At 44.6% G+C, this 22,066-nt stretch overlaps 1 protein-coding gene across 1 annotated transcript in view; it reads left to right on the top strand.

The window, feature by feature from the left end:
* Nucleotides 1-2,005: 2,005 nt before the first annotated feature.
* The window catches only part of FGFR2 (fibroblast growth factor receptor 2), a 141,599-nt gene continuing 121,538 nt past the window's right edge, over nt 2,006-22,066 (top strand). Inside the window, exon 1 of the mRNA XM_060274788.1 lies at nt 2,006-2,148. The gene's annotated coding sequence lies outside the window, so the exon portion shown is untranslated. The remainder of the gene's footprint in view (nt 2,149-22,066) is intronic.

Raw genomic sequence — 22,066 nt, 5'->3', positions numbered from 1 at the left:
GCTGATGGCTGCAATTAGTCCTGGGGGGGAAAGCAAGGGCTGAGGTGCTAAAGAAAGCATGCATGATCATGCATAATGAGATAAGAATCCAATGTCTCTATTCATCCCAGGTGCTTCCATGGTTTTAAGCTTGGTAATGATTTCCAATTCAGCAACTTCTCTTTCCAGTCTGTTCCTGAAATTTCTCTGTAATAAAACAGCTGCTTTGAGATCTTGTATAGAATGTCCTGGGAGATTGAAGTGTTCTCCTACTGGTTTTTCAGTCTTATGGTTCCTGATGTCAGATTTATGTCCATTTCCTTTGGCGTAGGGTTTGGCCTGTTTGTCCAATATAGAGAGCTGAGGGGCACCGTTGGCATTTGATGGCATACACAATGTTAGAAGATGAGCAATTAAATAGTCCTGAGATGGTATGTTGGATGTTGTTGGGGCCAGTAATGATGTTGTCCGGGTGTATGTGGCAGCAAAGTTGGCATCTGGGTTTATTGCAGGCTCTGGTACCAGTGTCCATGTTAAGTCTGGTGGTTGTATTATTGTGGGTGAGGAGTTGTTTAAGATTGGGTGGCTGTCTGTAGGCAATGAAAGGTCTTCCTCCCAGAGCTTGAGAAAGGGAGCTGTCATTGTCCAGGAGAGGCTGTAGATCTCAGATGATGCGTTGTACTGTGATGGAAGCACCTGCGATGAATAGAGACATCGGATTCTTATCTCATTATGCATGATCAAGCTTTCTTTAGCACCTCAGCCCTTGCTTCCCCCCCCAGGACTAATTGCAGCCATCAGCAGCCATTAACAGCCATCTACAGGTTTACCACTCCCATCACCCATTCCCACCCACCCCACCACCCTCTGTATATATATAGGGTCTGACACTTCTGTTTCTAGTGTATCTGAAGAAGTGTGCATGCACACGAAAGCTCATACCAAAATATAAACTTAGTTGGTCTTTAAGGTGCTACTGAAGGAATGTTTTTATTTTGCTTCGACTCAGACCAACACGGCTACCTACCTGTAACTATATTTTATACACACGTGTGTGTGTGTGTGCGTGCGTGCGTGCTCTGGCCATGGCAAATATTGTGGTGGCAAATAATGTAGTGGCCAGTGTAGTAGGGCAGAGATGGAGAGCCCCCTTTGCACTTGTCAGCATCCCTGCCAGCATCCGTGCTCCTCCCCTGCCCCTGGACAGGGCAGGGGAGGAGCACGATTTGGGCTGTGTGGGTGGCCTGGAAGCAGCTCTGGTTGATCCATGCATCCCCACCCATGCACTTGACTTGTGCCTTATCCCCATTCAAGTAAGTTGTGGTGATATCAGTGTTGTGAGGCTGACTCCATAGCTCTGCCCCACCATGCAAACCACTACTGGAAATGTCCTTTGCCAATGTCATTTGCTAATGTCAGAGAGGCTGTACTCTGGCAGGGTGAGATCCGAGTTGCTGTTCCCTTAATACCCACCTCATAATTTTCTTACAGTGGAGAGGGGCAGGTAAATGAAAAAAAAATGAGTGAAATAAGCTTATCTGCATGGGTGGAAAATGGAGTTGCTGCTGTTGGTTTAAAAAGAGCGAGATCCGGTTTCCTCCACAAGTTTCATTCAGCAAGGGAACACCCAAAATCTAACACTTTCTTAAAACAAAACAAAACAAAACAGAAAGAATGTAGATAATGGCATGCCTGTCTTCAGGCAGCTTTCAATAGCTGCCAGTGACATTTGTACAAGTGCACAGCAGTCACAAAAGTGTTGCTGAGTTGTGCTTTCCTCAGTATTGTTTGTCGACTGCTAAGAAAACGCAACCTGCCTGCACCTGAAGCAGCCTCTTCTTTAGGGAAGGTGCCTGGATCCCACACACAAAATAAGTAGCAATTGTGCAGTTGCTGTCAGCAAGAGAAGGCTGTCTTGTTCTGTGACGTTCATTTGCTCTCTGCCTCTTAAGGCACCCAGTGAGTTAACTTGGCCTTGTGATATCATTTTTCAGAGTTGCAAAGTCTCTGCTTCTTTGTAAGAATGCCACCCACATGACAGAGGAGAGCTGTCAAGCTGCAACATGCAGGAGCTACTTCGACATACCTATTCAAGCACCACTTTGTCTGCCCTCGTAGTGCCTCATGCTCCTCAAGCCTCTGCGCACTGAATGGAGAAACAGAGACCAGGTAAAGTGACATTTATTGTTAAACTGTACTTAAATGGGCTCTGTGCTGCCGTGTACTAAGGCCCCCAGGCAGATCCTCTTGATTGCACATTTCTGTGCATTTTCTTCACGGCATTTGGAGGCGGGGAAATCATATATGCATCAGGATGGAAACAGCTGCTGGCCACAGTGCGCTGCTGCCTGCCTTTGTATTTTGACTCTGTTCTCGATGTAAAATTGCTTCTACTGCTGCTTATTTGATTTTGTTTACTAAATCGTGGGTCATGCAGGGACCATGTGGATGTCTTACTGAGCTGGCTGGGCAGGATGCAGAGGAAATGATCTTGTGGTTGACTTCCAGTGGTTTGGACTGAGAACCAGAGACTACCTACCTAGTTCTCATTATGCCTTGCTTTGTGCTTCTTGTTGAATATGTCATTCTTCTAAAGCAGCGGTGAACATCCCTTCTCATTCAGGCATCTCTCCCTATCCAGGCAAGCAAGAGGCAGCATTGCACAGGCAAAAAAATCCAGATGGGCAAGGGGAACATTTGGTCTTCGAGATGTTGCTGGACTACAACTCCCATCAGCCCTCACCATTGGCCATGCTGGTTGGGGCTGATGAGAGTTGGAACCCAATAACAGCTGGGCAGCTACAGAATCCCTATTCCTGCCCTATGACCTGCTTCTCTGTATCTCATAACGTGATGTGAGCAAATATGGATGGATATCTCAAGGGATTTGGGAGATTCTGCAAGGCAAAACCAGTTCAGGTCACATTAGGCCAGTGGTTGCCAACCTTTCATGCTCCAAAGGCTAGCCATCTAATTAGACTCAAGAGTCATGGAGCTGATTTGACCTTTTAAAGTCTTGGGTCACATAAATCTTTCCTTGCTGATGAGAATGTTAGGTGAAAATGAAACATGCTTCTTTTATCAGACGGTATTTCCTGCCTTGCAACTTATCATTTCTCGCAGAGCTTATTACAGTTGGCTTGTCGTTCGCTTCCTACACCGAACACAGGTATAAGCTGTCTCATTGCATGTACAGGTGTTTGTGTGAAAGGCTGTCCATTGGTTGATTAGTACAGCTCAGTTGCCGTATAAATAAGTGCACAGGTACATAGAGTGTACACTCACTGACTGTAACCTGCAGTGCTGTATCCAGGCTTTATGTTCAGGTTTTCCAAAAAATGGAACAGGTGTTAAAACACATGAATTACATGGGGATGGTATCCCAGGGTTAACCACCAACATCTGCTGTAGCAGAGCTTGGAGATATCTTTACCTGATACCAGTGCTTTTTTTCTGGGGGGATGCCGGGGGGACGCATCTAATGGGAGAAGAAACTAAAAAAATTAAACATTTTAGTTTCTTCTCTAGCACGGTGAATTCCCAGTTCCGTTGCTACCCCTGATGGCGGCCTCATTTCCTGTTATGGTGTTTCCTGAGTCTCAGATGGAAGCGAGCGTTTAAAGTGTGAAGCAATGTGAAATGTGGGTGTGTGGTGTTTTACTGCTGAAAGTTTGGCCTCATTGAGGGGCAGTATTTCAATATGAGTAATGCATGTTCTTTGTACTTTTGTCCATTTACTGTATTTATTTTTCCTGATTTGAACTATAAAATTGTGATTTTCTTGAGTCAAAATGAGAGTACCCCTAAACATTTTTAAAGAAAGAAAGTACTGCCTGATACCATGGGGACTTGTTGCCACTCCAATGTGACTATAGTTGAATCATCTAAATCATCTAAGTACAACCAATATAATTAAGGCTCTTGTAACCTCTAGCTTTTGAGTACAGTGGTACCTCCGGTTACAAACTTAATTCATTCTGGAGGTCCGTTCTTAACCCGCAACCGTTCTTAACCTGAGGTGCGCTTTCGCTAATGGGGCCTCCCGCTGCCACCGCCACACAACTTCTGCTCACATCCCGGGGCAAAGTTCGCTACCAGGAGCACCTACTTCTGGGTTAGCAGAGCTCATAACCCAAAGTGTGCGTAAGGACTATGGTACGTAACCCGAAGTTCCACTGTACTGTAATGTATTGGTTGTGGGGCGGCCTTTGAAGACTGTTAGAAACTGTAGTTCAAAATACAGCTACCACGTTCTTGACTGAGATCTTGACCATCTGGTAGGAATATATCTTACCACTGGTTTCTGGTCCATATGTGAGCTTCATGGATGTTAAGGAATAGGATTTGAACTCATATCTCTCCTGCTCCAAACCGCTTCCTAATTGGTCTTCTATTGTGATCTAAAGACCTTTGGTCTGATTTCTGTGTCAGTTTTTGTTTTCTCCTTCTGACATACAGACCTTTTGTTTATTTGCTACTCAGTCTTTCCTATGAGGAGAAGTTACAACATTTGGGGCTTTTAATTTCAAGAAAATGTGAATAATAAGTGACACGATAAAAGTGTATAAAAATGATGACTGGTGTGGAAAAGTGGCCAGAGAAAGTGCTTTCACCTCTTTCTCGTAACACTAGAGCTTGTGGTCATCCAATGAATCTGAATGTTGGAAAATTCAGGAGAGATAAAAGAAAGTACTTCTTCACACTGTGCATAATTATAGTATGAAAGTCACTCACACAAGAGACAGGGATGACCAGCAACTTGGATGGTTTTGAAAGAGGGTTGGACAAATTCATGGTTGATAAGGCTATCCTCATCCTTAAGAGCCATAGATGGAGGCTGTATGCTTCTGAATCAATTGCTGGAAACTGCAAGAGGAAAGAATGCTGTTCTGCTCAGATTCTGCTTGTGGGCAGAGTAGATGGGCCACTGGCCTGATCCAGCAGGCTCTTCCTATGTTTATCTTACTGTGTTTTTAATGGTTATGTTAATTATATGGTATGCTTTTATTTTAAGTTGCTGATGTTATCTGCCTGAAAAACTTCACTTTGGAATGGAGGGGTGGGATGAAAAAACATTGAAAGAAATAGTGTGGCTGAGATGATTAACAATGTTGATTAACAAGGCAGGCAGGGAAATCATGAGGCTTAGAGGTTCCTCCTCACAGGGCTGCAATTTCCAGCCCTCTTAAACTACAGTACCCAGGATTCCTTGGGAGGAAGTCACAGCCTTTAAATGTGTGTTGGATGCACTTTAAATATACAATGTGGATATACAGGAACTATATGCCTTGGAGAGAACTTCTCTCTAAGCATTTCACTTGCAGAAAAGAGATCTTGGCCCACTGGTGACTGGAGAGCTCACCGTACCGAGCCAAGAACAGAAGGGTCAGATGGCTGAGGCAACCTTTAGCGAACACTTGTAATGCATTGTTTCCTCTGAGACTCCCTGAGCCTTTATTGCTCCTTTAAAATGGAATTTGCAGCCCTGAAAGGCAGAGGGATTTATTTTATTGTGAACATATTTTCCTACTGAAAATGGTCCATATGTTTAAGTATTTGATGAATGCTGCAGTACTTAATAATACTATTTACTACAAATATAGATAGATAGGGAGTAAGCAGGCAGTGTGTGTGTGTGTGTGTGTGTGTGTGTGTGTGTGTGTGTAGCATCCACATGCAAGCTTTCCACTGTCCAGATGTTCGTGCTCATTCTGATTCCTCCCATGTAAACATTTCCCCTGCAGACAAGCAACCTCTTAACGGTGACAGGAAGCAATGAATTGTTGTTGCTGCTAATTGTGAACTTTGTTGGTTCTTGGGAGAAGATTTGAAGATTTGGGGTAGAGAATAAGGCTAAAACAAGGAAAGTCATTAAATGGACGCTTTTCTGATGGCAAAATCTTTAAGTGATACAAATTACTTAGGAAAGTACTTTCGAGTGGATTGTAATTCTGCCACCACCAGAGCCATGAGTGGGCAGTCAAAAGTCTGAGATGAAAGGTCGTCTATTTCCTTTTGTCCAGTGTGAGGAGTTTGCAGGGGGCAAGGATCCTCTACCATTTCTGTGTGCTAGTATCCCCATAATTTATGAAATTAGTAAATGGTGGGGTTTGGTCAATGGATTTAGCAAGGCCTAAAAAATTTAAGTCAAGCCAGCTTCCTCAGGAGCTTGGTTAGAGAGGTGCTGTCAAAGAGCAAAGGCAGGTGATGACAAAGTCATTGCCCTGACAAAAGGTGAGACATTCAGTATCACAAAAGAAAGGAGAAGGCTATCAAAATTACAGGGGGTGAGATGTCACCACCTTTGAAACGAAGGTTGCCAGGGTGACAGGGGATGGATGCTGGAAGCAGAAGGGGAGGAGTTTTCTTGCAAGGACTGTTGGGAAGAAGCAGGTGGCAGTAGGCAGAACTCCATGCAGGGACTGAAGGGCAGCAGCCATGCTGGCTGGTTGGAGCAGGCTGTTACAGAGAGATGGTGCTTAGGATGCCTCTGAATCCAATGCTGGGCTGCTAGGAAGGACAAGCCCCCCTTGGTATTTTTTTTTTAAAAAAATATGTTTATTAAGATTTTTTAACCAAAAAAGCGCAAAAAAATAAAAAAGAAGACAAAAAGACAAAGAGAAAAAAATAACAATACAACTAAACATGGGCGTACCCAGGATCAAAACTAGGGGGGGGGGCAAGGGGAGGGGCCAAGGCACGGAAGGGGAGGGGCCACAAAGTGGGCGGGAACGGCGAACTCGCGCTCCGCCGGGCTGTGCCCCTCCCTAGCAGCAGGGCTGGTAGGCGGAGGCGGAGCCCAGCCCAGCGGAGCGCGAGTTCAGCGTTCCCGCCCGCCGCGCCGCGCTCTCTGGTTCCCCGCCGCGCTTGGCCTTGCCAGAGGGCGCGACGGGGAGCTGGAGGGAGGGCGCAGTGCGGCGGGCGGGAACGGCGAACTCGCGCTCCGCCAGGCTGTGTCCCTCCCTAGCAGCAGGGCTGGTGGGCGGAGGCGGAGCCCAGCCCAGCGGAGCGCGAGTTCGGCGTTGCCGCCCACCGCGCCGCGCTCCCTGGTTCCCCGCCGCGCTTGGCCTTGCCTGAGGGCGCGCCGGGGAGCTGGAGGGAGGGTGCGGCGCGGTGCGGCGGGAATGGCGAACTCGCGCTCCGCCGGGCTGTGCTCCGCCTCTGCCCACCAGCCCTGCTTCTAGAGTAGGGCAGCTGCCCTAACTTGCCGCATGGTGGGTACGCCCTTGCAACTAAACAAAAACAACAACAACACAATCTTATTGCAATCTTATCCCTGACTTCCTCGTCCCTTCCCGAGTCTATTCCTAATCTAATTCCACAGCTTTCACAATATTAAACATAATAATTGTACAATTTTCAAAATATCTTACTTTTAACTATTTCTATTAATTTCCCTTAGCCTTTAATTTTCCCCTAAAGAGATATACCTTTTTCCAAATTCCAAATTCTAACAGTCCCATATCCCATATCTTAATCCCATGTCCCACCCCTCCCCCCATTTTATTGCTTGTTTCATTAACCAGCAAAGAAATTGCCCCCCTAAATGCCTCTAGCTCTCCTTCATTCCTGATGTGATTTAAATGAATTACAGTGGTACCTTGGTTTACAAACACAATTGGTTCTGGAAGTCTGTACTTAACCTGAAGCGTACTTAACCTGAAGTGAACTTTCCCATTGAAAGTAATGGAAAATGGATTAATTCATTCCAGACAGTCCGTGGAGTACTTAAACTGAAGTGTACTTAACCTGAAGCCAACTTTCCCATTGAAAGTAATGGAAAGAGGATTAATCTGTTCCAGATGGGTCCGCGAAGTACTTAAACTGAAAATACTCAAACTGAGGCGTACTTAAACCGAGGTATGACTGTACCAAGTACATTATATCTATTAATCTGTAAAGTTTTATAGGCATGGACACTAAAATTTTGGCTTATGATTTGTTTGAAGGAGAGCCAAAGAAAGTAGGAGGTGCCTATGGAACTATCCAAAAACAGTGTTCTGGTTGACAACGATTTACCCACCCTTCACCCTAAGGTCCCTGGGCGAGTTTCAACATTAAAACACAACATTAAAAACAGTTGTTGTTGTTGTTGTTGTTGTTTTTAAAAAACCTTACAATCACAAAAATAATGTAAGTTTCCGGGGCAGGGGGCAGATTTGAGGCTGTTGGATGCTGTGGGGTTCTTTCTTTGCTGGTGGCAAGGGAGGTTCATGGGAGAAGCAGTAGATGCTGGTCCATGCAGGCAAATGAGGTTCTGCCCCACCAGACTCTAACGCCTGCCCGGAAACCAGTGTTCCCACTGTGGAAGGACGTGTGGATCCAGAATTGGCCTCCACAGTCACTTACGGACTTATTGTTAAAACTGTGTTTATAGAAGATAATCTTACTCAGCTACGAGTGATTGCCAAAGAAGAAGACCTGCTTGGCTTCTAACAGCCAGTTGAGGTGGTAGCACTGGCTTCCTCCCCCCCTCCCCCCTCCTCCTAAGTATCAGTGTTGCCCTTGTAGAACCTGCAGGGAGGAAGATGGGGACAAAACTACCGGTAGAATCAGTTGGCTTTGCCTGTCATTGGCCATCTACTGTTAGAAGCCTCCTGCTGCAGCAGCAGAAAGCTCCACAACCATAGCTGAACTGCCAAATGTTCACCTCTGTTTTATATAGTTGGATATTTTAGCAAGTGAGGAATAAGTGGAGTGGCTCTGCCAGTTTCTTGGAAATATTGGATTAGCCTTTATTAGAGTGAGGATCAGTAAAGTTGTTTTGGAAATGTGCTGATGAGTGGACCCTTCTGGCTTTCCTGCTGAGAGGAATCTCAAAGGGGTTATTTATTTTACCCATGGCATGCATGGGATAGATTAAGTCACTTAATTCTATTGGAGAACTGGCTTTACTCCAAAGACAAGGAAGATGTGGGTTTTATTAGTCTCTGGTTTGAGATTCTACTGTTTAAAAATGGTTTAGTGGATCTGATTTCTGTATCTTAGTATTATCAATGACCGTTGTTTGTTTGTGAAATAAGAGCACTCGAGTTTGCTCAGGGACCTCAGGTGAGGCTGGGGAGAGGAAGCTGAAGGGATTTTCAACTCCTGGTCTGATCATGTACTCAGTTTGGTTTAAGCTCCATCAAAGTCTTTGAGGCAAAAGTGTGCCTAGCTGTACTTAGGAACTGCAAATTGGGTTTCTAACCCTTGAAATTGAAATTGGTAGCATTCATACAAGCGGGGCAGAATTTCAAGTGATCACTGTGAACATGCTGGAACATTTGGTCTGTGCATGGGTGTTCTTGCAGAACTACAGTAACATAAATGATTATTAGTACAGTATTAGCATTAGCATTAGCTGGACCACATTGAATTATATTGTGATGGTACACATTTAAATTCTGCAGCCTGCTTTATATGGTCCCCTCTAAGTTTTCATTAAGACTCAAATCACAACCCTTCAGATTCTGCTAACGTACCGCATGTCTGCCTTGTTGGATCTGCTCCAATACTATCTGGCCTGTGGTATCTGTGCCATGTCCATAGGCTGTTCAGGCAGTTTCTGGCAAGATTTGTGATGCAGACACCTTGTTGAAGCAAAGCAGGTCTGCGTCTGGACAATGCCTGGAGGACTGACTACCAGGTGACACCCCCCCCCAAGCAAAATCCCTTGAGTCCTATGATGGAAGAAAGGTGAAATATAAATAATTTTTAAAAATCATATAGAAATAGTGGGGAGTAGTTAACATGGTTTCAGAGCAGGAGTTATTTTCCTGCTACGGTCCCTGCCATGCAGCCAATTATCTGGCCTTATTGTTTGTGCATAATTTAACCATGATTGAGCTTCAGTGTATCTTTGTCCCCACTTTAGGAGGGGTGTTAGCTGCTCAGCCAGTGATTGCTGCTTCACCTGCGGGGCAGGAATCCTGGAACGAAATCAATGCAAATAATAAATGACTGAATGAGCTACACTTAACGTGTAGCTCCTCCTTGGGCTTCCCTTCCATGCAGCTGGCTGCTGGCTACCCGGGGCAGCATGGAGAGAAAGTGGCGGTCCCACTGTGCAAGGGCAATAAGACCTACTAGCTTCTAGGGACTCTGATTTTTCCACACGGAGTTTGATATACCATCAAAAAATAGATCTGAATGCTAGTGCCATGTTCTCTCTTCACTTCTCTCCTGTTTTGAGGCTTAGACGGGAGCCTACCGACCTGGATACGCTTGTGTGACATGCAGCAAGGAACAGCGCTATTGCAGAGACCAATGTGCTCATGCAGATGTTGCGAATTTGGGAATGTGCCGTTTCCCTCCCTCTGGAAAAATTATAGCAAGTCATTTTTGACTGGCGAGAATGTTAGCTGTTAATACCACCTAGAGCTGATTTTCCAAGTCAAATATTTCAAATAAACAGACGATATGCAATCGGTTCGAATGCTTCCCTGTTCTCTACTTCCAGTTGCAAACTTGAACTAGCTTCAGAGTGATACTGAATAGTGAGAAATCACATTCTCTCCACATTCTCTTCTAGTAACACACACTACAATGGGTTTTGTTGATTCCCCCCCACCCCCCCAGGATCAGAGCCTTCCTTGTTTAGTTTGGCTGAATAGAGCAAAACAATAGGTTAAACTCTTATCCAGCATTCCATTGATAAGTTAGCTTTTTGTCCACTTCTTTGCTTTGTGACCTGAAATGCCATTAACATGATGGAATGGAATTTGGTCCACATGTTCATATCACAACTCTGGGTTACACGTAAGAACACCAGCTCGATCCTAAAACCTCCATAGTATATGACTATTCATAGCTGAGATGCCACCGGGCCATAAAATCTTTCCTAAATCCTACCTCCCCCCCCTATTTTCAAAGTTATGAGAAAAATGCAAAATGCAACCACTTAAAACGTGTCAGTTTTGCACATTCAGACAACCTTCTGCATTTCTAGCACAAACTCCAGAGACAGTCTCACCACCCATTTTCAGGGGAGGGATAATGCAAAGGCATTACGATGTAACATCCCATGAAGATTGAGAAATCGTGATAAAATGTTGCATGGTGTAATTCCTTTTTGATGTTAAAACACTTGCTCAACCCCATACACCGATCTTCTAATCTAAGGTGTCTACATATTATTTTACAGTATTGAAATGTGTTACATGCCTCAGATGGCACAACTGGGGGAGGCATGTGAGATCTGTCATCAGGATCGGCTCTGAGCTTTTTTAAAACTCAAAAGAGTAGCCACTATGATGAGGGGATAGTTTTTGACCCATTTCCCCATGCTGCTTCCATGATCTATTCTAACTGGAACACCACCTGCCAAAGCTGCTATTTGTGATGGAGGTGGGGAAGCGAAGAAACACACAACACCTACCAAACATTTGAAGCACATTTAAAGTACAGTATAGAGATTCTCCTAAAGAATCATGGGAGTTCTCATTTGTTAAGGGTATTAGGAATTGTAGCTGTGTGTGGGTAAACTACCATTCCCAGGACTGGGGGGGGGGGAACCATGTGGTTTAAATGTGGGGTGGATGTGACTACAGGTAGCCATATGGTACCTATATGTTTTCTCCCATGAGACAAAAGGCAGGTAGTTTGGAGTTGAAACCATTTTCTCCCAGTACAGCCAGATGGAATCCCCCCCCCCGCATTTCCCTGACCATTCTCCATACTTTTCTCAAATAATAAAAGAAATTGCATTTTAAAAATTATCAGAGAAATTCAAAGAAAAAGATCAGAGAAAATACTGTTCGGGGGGGGGCACAGGTTTTTTTTGTTGCACTTACCTTACCTTTGAGGTAGCCGAGGGGTGTTTGTGAATATGCTTTTGTTGGTTTTGTAAGTAACCCAGTGATTTCCCCTCTGCAACCCCATTGTCTGAGGTTTCCTGTAAGTGCTCCTGATTTTCAGAAATTTTATAAATAAAAATAAATCCTTCCCTTAAAACACACCAACTTCAGGTGCTAGGAAGTAGTCCATTTGGACTACAGCTCCCATCATCCTTCACCATCAATGGGCTGGGATCATTGAGGGTTGTAGTCCATAAAATGTGAAGGGAGCCAGGTTGTGGAATAGGACATATTTGATAAATGGGCACACTACTGTACTGTGCATCCATTGCATATACAAACTCTTTTCGGCGGATCTGTGTAGATAAGTGCTTTGCTATACTAGCAGTCCAGAAGAATTTTTTGTCCTTGTAGCTATCTGTGGCCTGATATTGGGAAAGGTGGTATCATTTACCACCCAAGCGGTCCCTTGCCTCAGTGATTGAGATGGAGTCAAATATCACACTTCTTCAAAATGTTTAATTGCGCATTCCTAACTCGTGCAGCCTTGGGCTCCCCCCAAGGCAAGGATGCTAATCTAATTGCTAGCTAAACCACCACCATAAGATCCTCCCCCGCACACTTGCTGCACGTTTGTTTCAGTCTGGTTTGGCAATCCCTTTGAAGCCTTAGAGGAGGTTATCTATGTTCTCTCCAGCAAACGCAGGCAGGGTGTGTCACTGCAAAGGTGCATGTGATAGCAGAATACAGGAATTTCTCCCAGAGGCCACGGTTGCCTCTCTGTTTGGTCTGAGTGCCAACAGATATGATCATTGGATAAGTATCCAAAATGCAATTACAGAAGTTTTGAGACAAGGGGCTGCTTTCGTTCATGTTAATGGAACAATTGAAAGCAAGCATTCTCCGGCTGCAATCTTAAGCACCCTTACAAGAGAGCAAAGCCCCACAAAACGTTGTGGAATGTATTTCAGACTAAACACACGTAAGATTGCACTGTCAGACTTTTTGGTAAGTGTGAAGTGTGCACTAAAGATTATCTTCTCAGTCTTTTTCCCCTTTGTACGCTCATGCTGAACTCCTCCATCTATAGCTGTCTGCATAGGGGGAAGGCTTTGATGGCTCAGTTATGCTTACAGCGTAACTCTACGATTTGCAGGGCGGGGAAATCAACATACAGGATTTGTCCAAAAAGGGATCGGAAAGCGCTCCAAAAGGACCTCTCCAAACTGAGTGAATGGATGGTGAAATGGCAAATGCAATTCAATATAAACAAATGTCAACTGAAGCATGTCATGGCAATTTTTTAAAAAAAATATATCTGAATTTCACATATATACTAAAGGGTTTGAACTGGTGGTGACTAACCAGGAACGAGACCACAGGGTTGTAGTGGATAGCTTGATGAAGTTGTCAACCCAGTGTGTGGCAGCTGTGTAAAAAGCAAATTCCATGTTACGAATCATTAGAAAAGGAATTGAAAAGAAAAGTGCTGGTATCATACCACCATTATACAAATCTATTGTGCATCCACATATGGAATACAATGTACACTTCTGGCCACTTCACTTCAAAAAATGATATTGTAGAGTTGGAATGGCTCAGAAAAAAGCCACTGAAATGATCAAGGAGACAGAGCAACTCCCCACGAAGAAAGGTTGCGCCCTTTAGGACCTTTAAGTTTACAGAAAAGGTGAGTATGGAACAGCATGATCGAAGGTTACGCATGGCATAGAGAAAGTAGATAGAGAAAAGTTTTTCCTCTCTCACACACATAACACTGGAACTTATAGACATCCAATGATGCTGAATGATGGAAGAGTCAGGAGTGACAATAGCAATTAATAATACTAATGTTCAGAGGCAGTAATGCTTCTGAATGCCAGTTGGTGGGAACCGCAGAAGGGCAGAGGGCTCTTGTGCTCAGGTCCTGCTTGTAGGTTTTCCATAGTCATCTGAATGCCCACTGGATGAGCCATTGGCCTGATCCAGGAGACTCCGCATAAGTCCCGTGGTAAGCAGAAGGATGCTTGGAGGGGGTGGCTATCTCTCTAATGTTGTGTTATGCCACGCCCCCATGTAATCCCACCCCCATGAAACTCATTTTTGAGACTGGCACCCCAGCCTGCTCTCAAGATTTTAAATGCAGCCCGCCCCCCCGCTCTAGGGATGTTGGTGACTCGAGCTTACTGGAACCATGCGACCATGTTAGCTCCTAAAAAGGATATTGCAGCACTATTGCTCCTCCCTTGTCCTTTTAACACTGCATGGAATGGGAGCTAAGCAAATATTTGGCTTAGTAGTATGTCATCTGAACCCAGGATCATTAGACTACTGATGACTAATTCACCTATTGCCACTCTTCCTTGTAGCCTTCCCCATCCTAGTGTCTTGTGGACGTTGTTGTGATGCAATTCCCATCAGCCCTGACCATTGGGTATGCTGACCACAAGTGTATCAGTGTGGGAAAGGCTGGCATACTTGGTGAATGAGTCATCTGAAACTATTGTTGAAAGTGTGTGTGTTGCTAGGAGGTTTGGAGTGGTCATGTTTGTGACAAACAATTCAGATGGTCCACAAAATGGGATGGGGGAAACTTGTAGCCCCATGAAAAATGGAGCCTTGAATTTCTGGCACGGCTGCCCAGTAGAGTTTTGCTTCATTGCATTTTCACACCATAGCATTGGAAGCTCAAGCTATCAAATGGACAGGAGAGAAAGATCCCGGGAAAGTGTTCAAAGGCTTTTAAACATGCCATTCATCCACTGGAAGTGAGGGAGGGAGAGTCAACGGCATCAGGAAGTTTTTTGGCAAACCACCTGCGGTCTGCAGATCACAGGGTGAGAACCAATAATTTAGAGCAAACAAATAAACAGATCAACCACAGGTTCACCACAGAAACCTCTCCCACATCCTCTGGAGTGTGTAGTTTTTTGTTTTTTAAAAAAGAAATTTATTTCTGGGTTGTTGGTTTTTTTTAAAAAATACAATCCTACTGCAGTGACCCAAACTTGCTATCATTCAATATCATAATAGGCCTACATAGAAACAAAAGAAAAAGAAAATGGAATGTTTGGGGAATGCTGAGATTACTAAAGTAGTGTAATTTCTGGGGATCATTGAAATTTTAAGAACATTTTTGTATCAAATAATTAAAAAGCAATGTGAAGTTATGGGAGGGGATAGGAATGTCCACAGCAATGTGACTAGAAGCTTGATTGTAAAGGAATCTTCCTGCCACGTGATCATGGAGATAATCGCCATAGGAATGATTTGTGAAAGGTCCATGGATTGATTTCTGCTTGTCCAAGGGAGCTTTCCCTCCCTCTCCTCTCTCCATTTGGCTTTTGAAACTGCTTCCTCATCTGTTCTGGGGTTTCCTCCAACCACCTGGATCAGATTCAACAGAGGGGTGTTCCTGTAAGGAGGTGAGGGAGAGGAAGTTGTTGGATTCAATCAAATGTCATCATTTACATCTTTCTGGTTTAAAATGCTTATAATAATAATAATCCCAATACATGATAAAAAGGATTTCACCTGCACCCTTTTTTATCTGAGCTGGAGAGTCTTTCTCTTCACTGAACTTTATCACATAGTTCATCCACTTTAGCTTATGAAAGAGGCCAGGCAATGTTTGAATCAATAAACAGATTTTGTTGCATAGCAAGGCCCCCAAAACAGCTCCTCCTTAAAATAAATTCACACAGACACAGCCTTTTGGTTTAAGGTTATTGGGCAAAAATTTAGGCCACAACTTTATTAATTACAGCAATGTGAGCGGTATTGGCTTAGGCATCGGCATAGACTATATCAGACTCCTGCCCCCTTTGCAGGAAGTCAGTAAGGGGCACCGGAGCCTCTAGCCCTTGAAGGGAAAAGGGGCTGCTGTGGCGCCGGTGGGGGCGAGGCCCGGCTTAGGAGGCCATCCTCATTGCGGTGAAGGGGGCCTTCCTGCCCTGGCAAACTCCTGCCCGGCTGCTCCCTATCCTGGTGCAGCGCCGGTGCCTCCCCAGCCTTCCTCTCCGTGACGAAGGCGCCCGCCTAGGCCTAGCCATGCCTGAGGGGGAATCCCGCCCGGCTCCTCCTTCCTGCCTCCCTCTCAGGCCCACCATGTGAGCGAGCCTTTCTTGCCTGCTCCGTCTCCCTCGGCCCCGACGGCTGCTCCAGGGATGCTCTTACTGGCCGTGGGTGCCTCAGCCGCCGGCCCCAGCCCCACAATGGAGCCCCCCAACCCAGTCTTCAGGGACATCCTGGTGAGGGAGGGAAGGATCTGTGCCTCCGTCAGCAGCAGGGGAGAGGAACAACCAGGGAGAAAGCAGCCCTTTCTCACCGGTCGTTCCTCTCCCCCCGCTGCTGAGAGCAAGGACAGATCTCAGGGAGGGAAGGAGCCCTGACGGGGCTTCCGATTGACCATCCGCTCGCCCGTCGGGGCTGCCAATTGGTGCAGCCGCGTGATCCTCCCGTCGGGGCTGCCAATTGGAGTGCCCACCGGCGCTTCTCTGCCACTGCCGCCAGCCATATAGTTGGCAGGGCACAGCTGGTGGGACTCGTGGAGCGCCCCCGAGAGGCCGGCGCCCTGGTGCACCGCACCAGTAAGCCCAAAGGGAAAGACGTCTCTGCCTGCATCTCTCCTCAGTGTCCCCAGAGGCCTGACATGGCCCTAGCCATGGATTCCTTTAGCGGAATACCCTTGGTCAATGGAGGGGCAGGCGATGGCTGACCTCCCCTCCCCCAAAAATCAATGAGCCAATGCCTAACCACCAAACCTTACAAAGTTGTGATGATTGCTAAGAGGTAGTCGAAAAACAAGTGGCCAGTGCCAATCTGCCTAATGGAAAAAATTCCTACCTGTCCCCTGTCCCAAGACAGGCGACCAATCAAAGTCCAAAGCAAGGCCAGAGGACAGCTAAAATAAAGGGCAGGTGGGAGGGTGTTTGGCAGCACAAGGCAGGTGCTTGGCACACGCCTCGCTGCTGCTTTTAAACCCCCCATGACCACCCCGCTCAAAATGATTGGCCAATAGGCCTGGGGTGATCATGGTGCCACTCTGGCATGAAGACGTTACTCCGGCCATGCCAGGGTGGGGAGGAACCGGTTTGGGGGAGTGCCCACAACCAGGACCATCTTAAAGATGATCCCACTTGTAAGATTCACCACTATGTGATGGTCATCGTCTAGATTATTCAAGATTCGAGTTAGGGGCTCAATTTTTTATCTCTATACCTTTTATTTGGAAAGTAATCTCAGCTGCCTAAAATGACCTTTATGGTGACAACACTAAAACTGTGGGATTTCCCATGTTAGGGATGTCCTAGGGTCCGTCCCCCCACTTCCATCAGCAAGTGAAGACTTTCAACTTCTGGTCAAAATTTGACCTAGCAGGTTGTTCTGTGTTTTAATTCTTCTTAGCTTGCTAGCTTTGGGGAAATTATCCGCCATCATTTTGAATTGCATTATTGTGTTATTGATTGGTTTTTAATGTTTTAAGGATGTTGCAAGTAGCCTTGGGTATATTTCAAAGCCATTATTGAATAGCATAGGAAGCAGCTGCCACCGTTATACATTACAGAGCGGATTCCATCTTTCTTTCTTTACTTACCTGCCTGGATTTCTCTTCCCTGGCACCCTTACTTGTTGGCATGGTTGTTACTCTTGGCTATTTGTGTCAGGAGTCCTCAGGTAAGGTATCAGTTAAGGATCTAGGCCAGGCATCCCCAAACTGTGGCCCTCCAGATGTTTTGGCCTACAACTCCCATAATCCCTAGCTAACAGGACCAATGGTCAGGGAAGATGGGAATTGTAGTCCAAAACTCCTGGAGGGCCGAAGTTTGCCTGATCTAGGCAGATATTGCTGGACTCCTACTCCCACCATTCTTGACTATTGACCATACTGACTAGGGCTGATGGAGTTGAAGTCCAACAAGATCTGAAGAGCACCATTTTGGCTACCCCTGGGCATGGTTGCACCATGCTGCACATCTGAATTATGGTCTCCCTGTGTGAGGTTCATATCATCATGTGTTTTGGAGGTTAGTCTGGATTACATCTGAACAGGCCCTTCCAGCCCCGATTAGTGGGTTGTGCCCAAGTGGTTGCACCAGTAGAACTGCCAGAGATAACCACTGTGGCTCCGACTGTTTCCCTTGCTACAGAGATTACTCCCTACCTGGATTCCTTGGAGGGAGAATGGGAGAAGAGGGCTTAATCCTTTCTCTCCCCTTCCCTATAAGGAATGTGCTGTAATTTGGTCTTTATAAAATGAGAACAAAAGAGAATAGGTAAGAAGCTTCAGCTGTAAGACAAAATCAGAACTAAGCTAGGAGCACCTTTAAGGCACAGAGAAATCTTGAACTCTTAACAGGGAAGAAGAATCTGTTGGGAGTGTTAATACTGTGAACCTTCCACTCATGCTCAAGCCTCCTGAGACCACCTTTGAAAGGAACCTGAACTATGAATGAATGCTGTCCCACTCCTCACAGCTGGGCTGTGTTTGGGAGCTGTACCATTCTCCATCATGGTAATATGGGCAATGTAGAGGTGTCAAATTTTGGGAACGAAATTCTGGGTATTGGGCCTGTGGCTGATGTAAAGCTATGCTGTCTATGGGGATGTGACTGTCAACTGAAGTGGTATAGGATCTGGCATGAATGTGCCACCTACATCCTGCCCACAACTCAAGCCCATTTAGCTTGTCTGACTGTATAGCTTTGCCAGTGAAATGGCTCATTTATGAATGCGTTCCACCAGTGTATCTGAGGTGCTTCACCGGGGTGAATCTGTTATGATGGCAGCGGGACTATTTCAATGGTCTCTCGGGGCTTCCACCAGTTTCTAATAATGACTCTTGTTTGCCTGGATGGAAGCTACAGAAGAGTGTGTGAGTGTGTGGAGAAATTTGCCTACTGTACAATGATCAAATTTATATCCACTGGCCCACCCACTGATTTTTGTCTCTGGCCTTGTCCACCAGTGGCTTGTGGTCCCTGGCAGGCTACCCAAAGGGGAAAATGGCCCTTGGGAGCAAAAGATTGCTCACTCCTTCTAGCTTCTGAATGCCCTACATAAAAATTACTGGCTGAGTTCTGTAAAGTCTGGCAATGCAAACTGATTTATCATATTATTTCCATCATTTCCAAACTTCCACTTTAACCTTGACATTAATGGGGTGATATGATCCTTATTTTGTGACAAGTGAACATGAAAAGAGATGGAGATGCTTAGGAGAGAAAAAGAACAGTTAAAACAAATAAGAGAATAAGCCAAGTTTTTTGTAAATGCGGCCAGTAACTTGTGCAGTCTGAACCTAATACCCACTCTTGTCTAGATTTGTGCTCTGTTCGGGGGTGCTGGGGAGGCATTGCAGCATCATATGAAATACTTATCAAACAATTAACCTTTAGCTGATTACCCAGATATTGCTTAGTATTAATGACACTTTTGTTTGGGCAAAGGTTTCGTGACACTTTTGCATTGCTTGCACCCCATTACCTTCTCCCAACTTCATCAGGTTTAGACTTCTGAAGGACAGGGTGAGAATAGAAAGCTTTAGGTTCGTTCACAAAATACGGATCACACAGCCAGCTGCAAACTACTTCCTCTCGCCCTTGCTGAAATAATTTAGTTCTGACCTTCACTGGATAACTCTGTCCATTTTCACAGCTGGGAGTCACAGTTGTCCATATTCCATAAACACATCTGAGAAGTCCACATGGATTGCTTATTGTTACGTTATTCTTGCAGTTTATTTTGCTTCTTTAGATTCCAGGTATAAAAAGAGAAAGGGTGTAGTCTTCTGTTTGGCTGACTCTCTGACTTGAGCCTTAACCATTCTGCTTGTCTCTTGACATTCCTCTTCTATCTTTCATTTTTCAATTATACTGTCCCTTTTAAGGAATTTGTCATCCCTACTCTCTTGGAGAATGCAACCATTTCTGTTCAAGATGTGTCAGCTTCTCTGTTTTCCTCCCTACTCTCTTGGAGAATGCAACCATTTCTGTTCAAGATGTGTCAGCTTCTCTGTTTTCCATAATGTAATTGGCAGCTTGTTTCTACATGCTGAGTAGGTGGGAAAACAGATTGCTGAATGTAAGGCTTTAGGGAATATAACTCACAAGCGAGAAATTGTCCTTTTCTGTGCTGTAGCTTTTAAAATTGCATAAATGGTTAGTGTGAACCTGCATATTCTTCTTTTCTCTGAAGAGCTAGATTGGTGAATAATGATATAGTGTGTGTACCAGCTTGATGTTTATCATTTTTTGGTGCATTCCTATATTTTAAATTACATTCTTTAAACTTTTTATTTAAAAGGCATAGCAACTATTTTGGATCCTGGTGGCATTTTTATTAGTGAGAAATGGTTTTAAGTTTATTGTGAATGCTGCATGGTATTTAGAAATGGCAAGCTATTTAGAAATGCAGTCATAGTTTTTCTAGTAGATTTGATATTTACTTACGGTCCAAGAGCTTCCCTCTTTATTGCTTTTCAGAGCAAAATATTTTGAAAACTAGTGCATTGCTTGAAATTGCCCTCTATCCCAACCTTAATCATGCATTACAACTTAACAATGAAGTCATATTCTCCAGTTAAAATAGGGACGTTCTGTTCCTTACCCTCCAACATTTCTCTGATGAAGATAGGGACGTCCTAAGGAAAAGTGGACATTCCGGGATTAAATCAGAAACTGGGATGGCTTCTGTAAATCCGGGACTGTCCCTGGAAACTTGGAGGGTCTGTGAGGGACACTTGGAGGGTCTGTGAGGTAAATGATCTGAGCGTAGAATTTACAGCACACAACAGCCATATGTTTATTAGAGACTATGGCTTCGTATGCACCACACACAGCTTGTTGTGCATTGAAAACACAATGTTTCCCCAATGAATCTTGAGAAATGTAGTTTACCTTCCCCAGAATTACAATCCTCAGCACTCTTAACAAACTACATTTTCCAGGATTCTTTTGGAGTGGGGGAAAATAATGTGCTTTAATTGCATGGCGTGTATGCAGTCTATGCCCAGAATCCCTGGGACTTTCCCCTTTCGTTTCTTTGAGTGGCAGATCTCCATGTCATGTTGCAAGGTACTTTGGGAAGATGTTATCTGTTATGTATTCAGTGGTGTGTGTTTGCCTGAGCTTGAGTCTGGACTAAGAATTCTGAGCTCTTGTGTTCTGATTCAATATGATATCCAATCATAGAATATTTCAGGATTTGGGCCTCTGCCATTGGCCCTTAAACTCTGAGTCATGATTCACAGGTTGGAAGTTTAGACAGCCAATCACATTGGCAGTGGGAGTGGCCCAGGCCTTCAGAAATGTATATAAGCAGTTGTTTTGCTTATACTTCAATATAGGTTCTTGCTGTTATCACTGTGTCTTGCCTTGTGGGAACCCACCTGCACTTCATTATCCATTCCAAAAGAGAAGTGGTAAGTGGCCTGAGGGGTTGTGGCATAAGAAATACAAGTCTAAAGTTCCTATAGGCATGTTGAACTACAGGTAGGTGTGTGATTCTTTGGATCCAGGGCCACTAAAATTTCTACTATGTCTTAAAAATAAAAGGACAGATAAGAAGAATTGAGTTATACAATGTCCTATTTAAAGAGCTGGTATTCTATAGGTTACTGTTGGAAATTCCTTGGGTTTATTATTTCATCCACAGTTTCAAACATCTGTATATATATATTCTGTAAAATTTAGGAGAAGAATTTATTCTTTCCCACAATGAAATCAACAGACCATTCTATTGTAGTATCACATGATGCCTTGGCGTACCAAGATGGACAGCTTGTGCATACTCCATAAAACCTTGTGAAATCTGCCAGGTTTCTTTTTTCCCTTTCAAAATATATATGCAGAACAAAAAAACTAAGCACAGAAAACAACAATATACGCTTGATCACTCAGGTTGTGATGGGGCAGTGTTGTGATTTTTCAAAATGGATTGTAGGTTGCTTATGAGCAGTGCTATTTTTTTAGAAAAAGAAGTGCCGGAACACCCTTGTTCTCTTATGATGGCAATGGTGCCCACCTGAGAGTTGCCAGAACTGAGTTCTGGTGAGTTCCGACTGAAAAAGCCCTGCTTATGAGCAATATGAGGACTCTACTATGATATACTATGATATATCACAGTATATCATGGCTGATCCTGCGGTAGAGCCATTGCAGTGGTACACATCCAATCACAATGGGATGATATCCACCATTAGCAATCTTCCATTTGGGTGGTGGAGGAAATTTGGCTCACAATAATCACACTGTTGGGTGATTTGGCCTCTAATGCAGGCATGGGGAACCTCCAGATTTTCCTGGACTACA

Source organism: Zootoca vivipara, chromosome 5 (assembly GCF_963506605.1).
Source record: "Zootoca vivipara chromosome 5, rZooViv1.1, whole genome shotgun sequence".
Lineage (NCBI taxonomy): Eukaryota > Metazoa > Chordata > Lepidosauria > Squamata > Lacertidae > Zootoca > Zootoca vivipara.
Note: the sequence above shows the minus strand (reverse complement) of the source record. Positions and strands in the feature narration are given on the sequence as shown.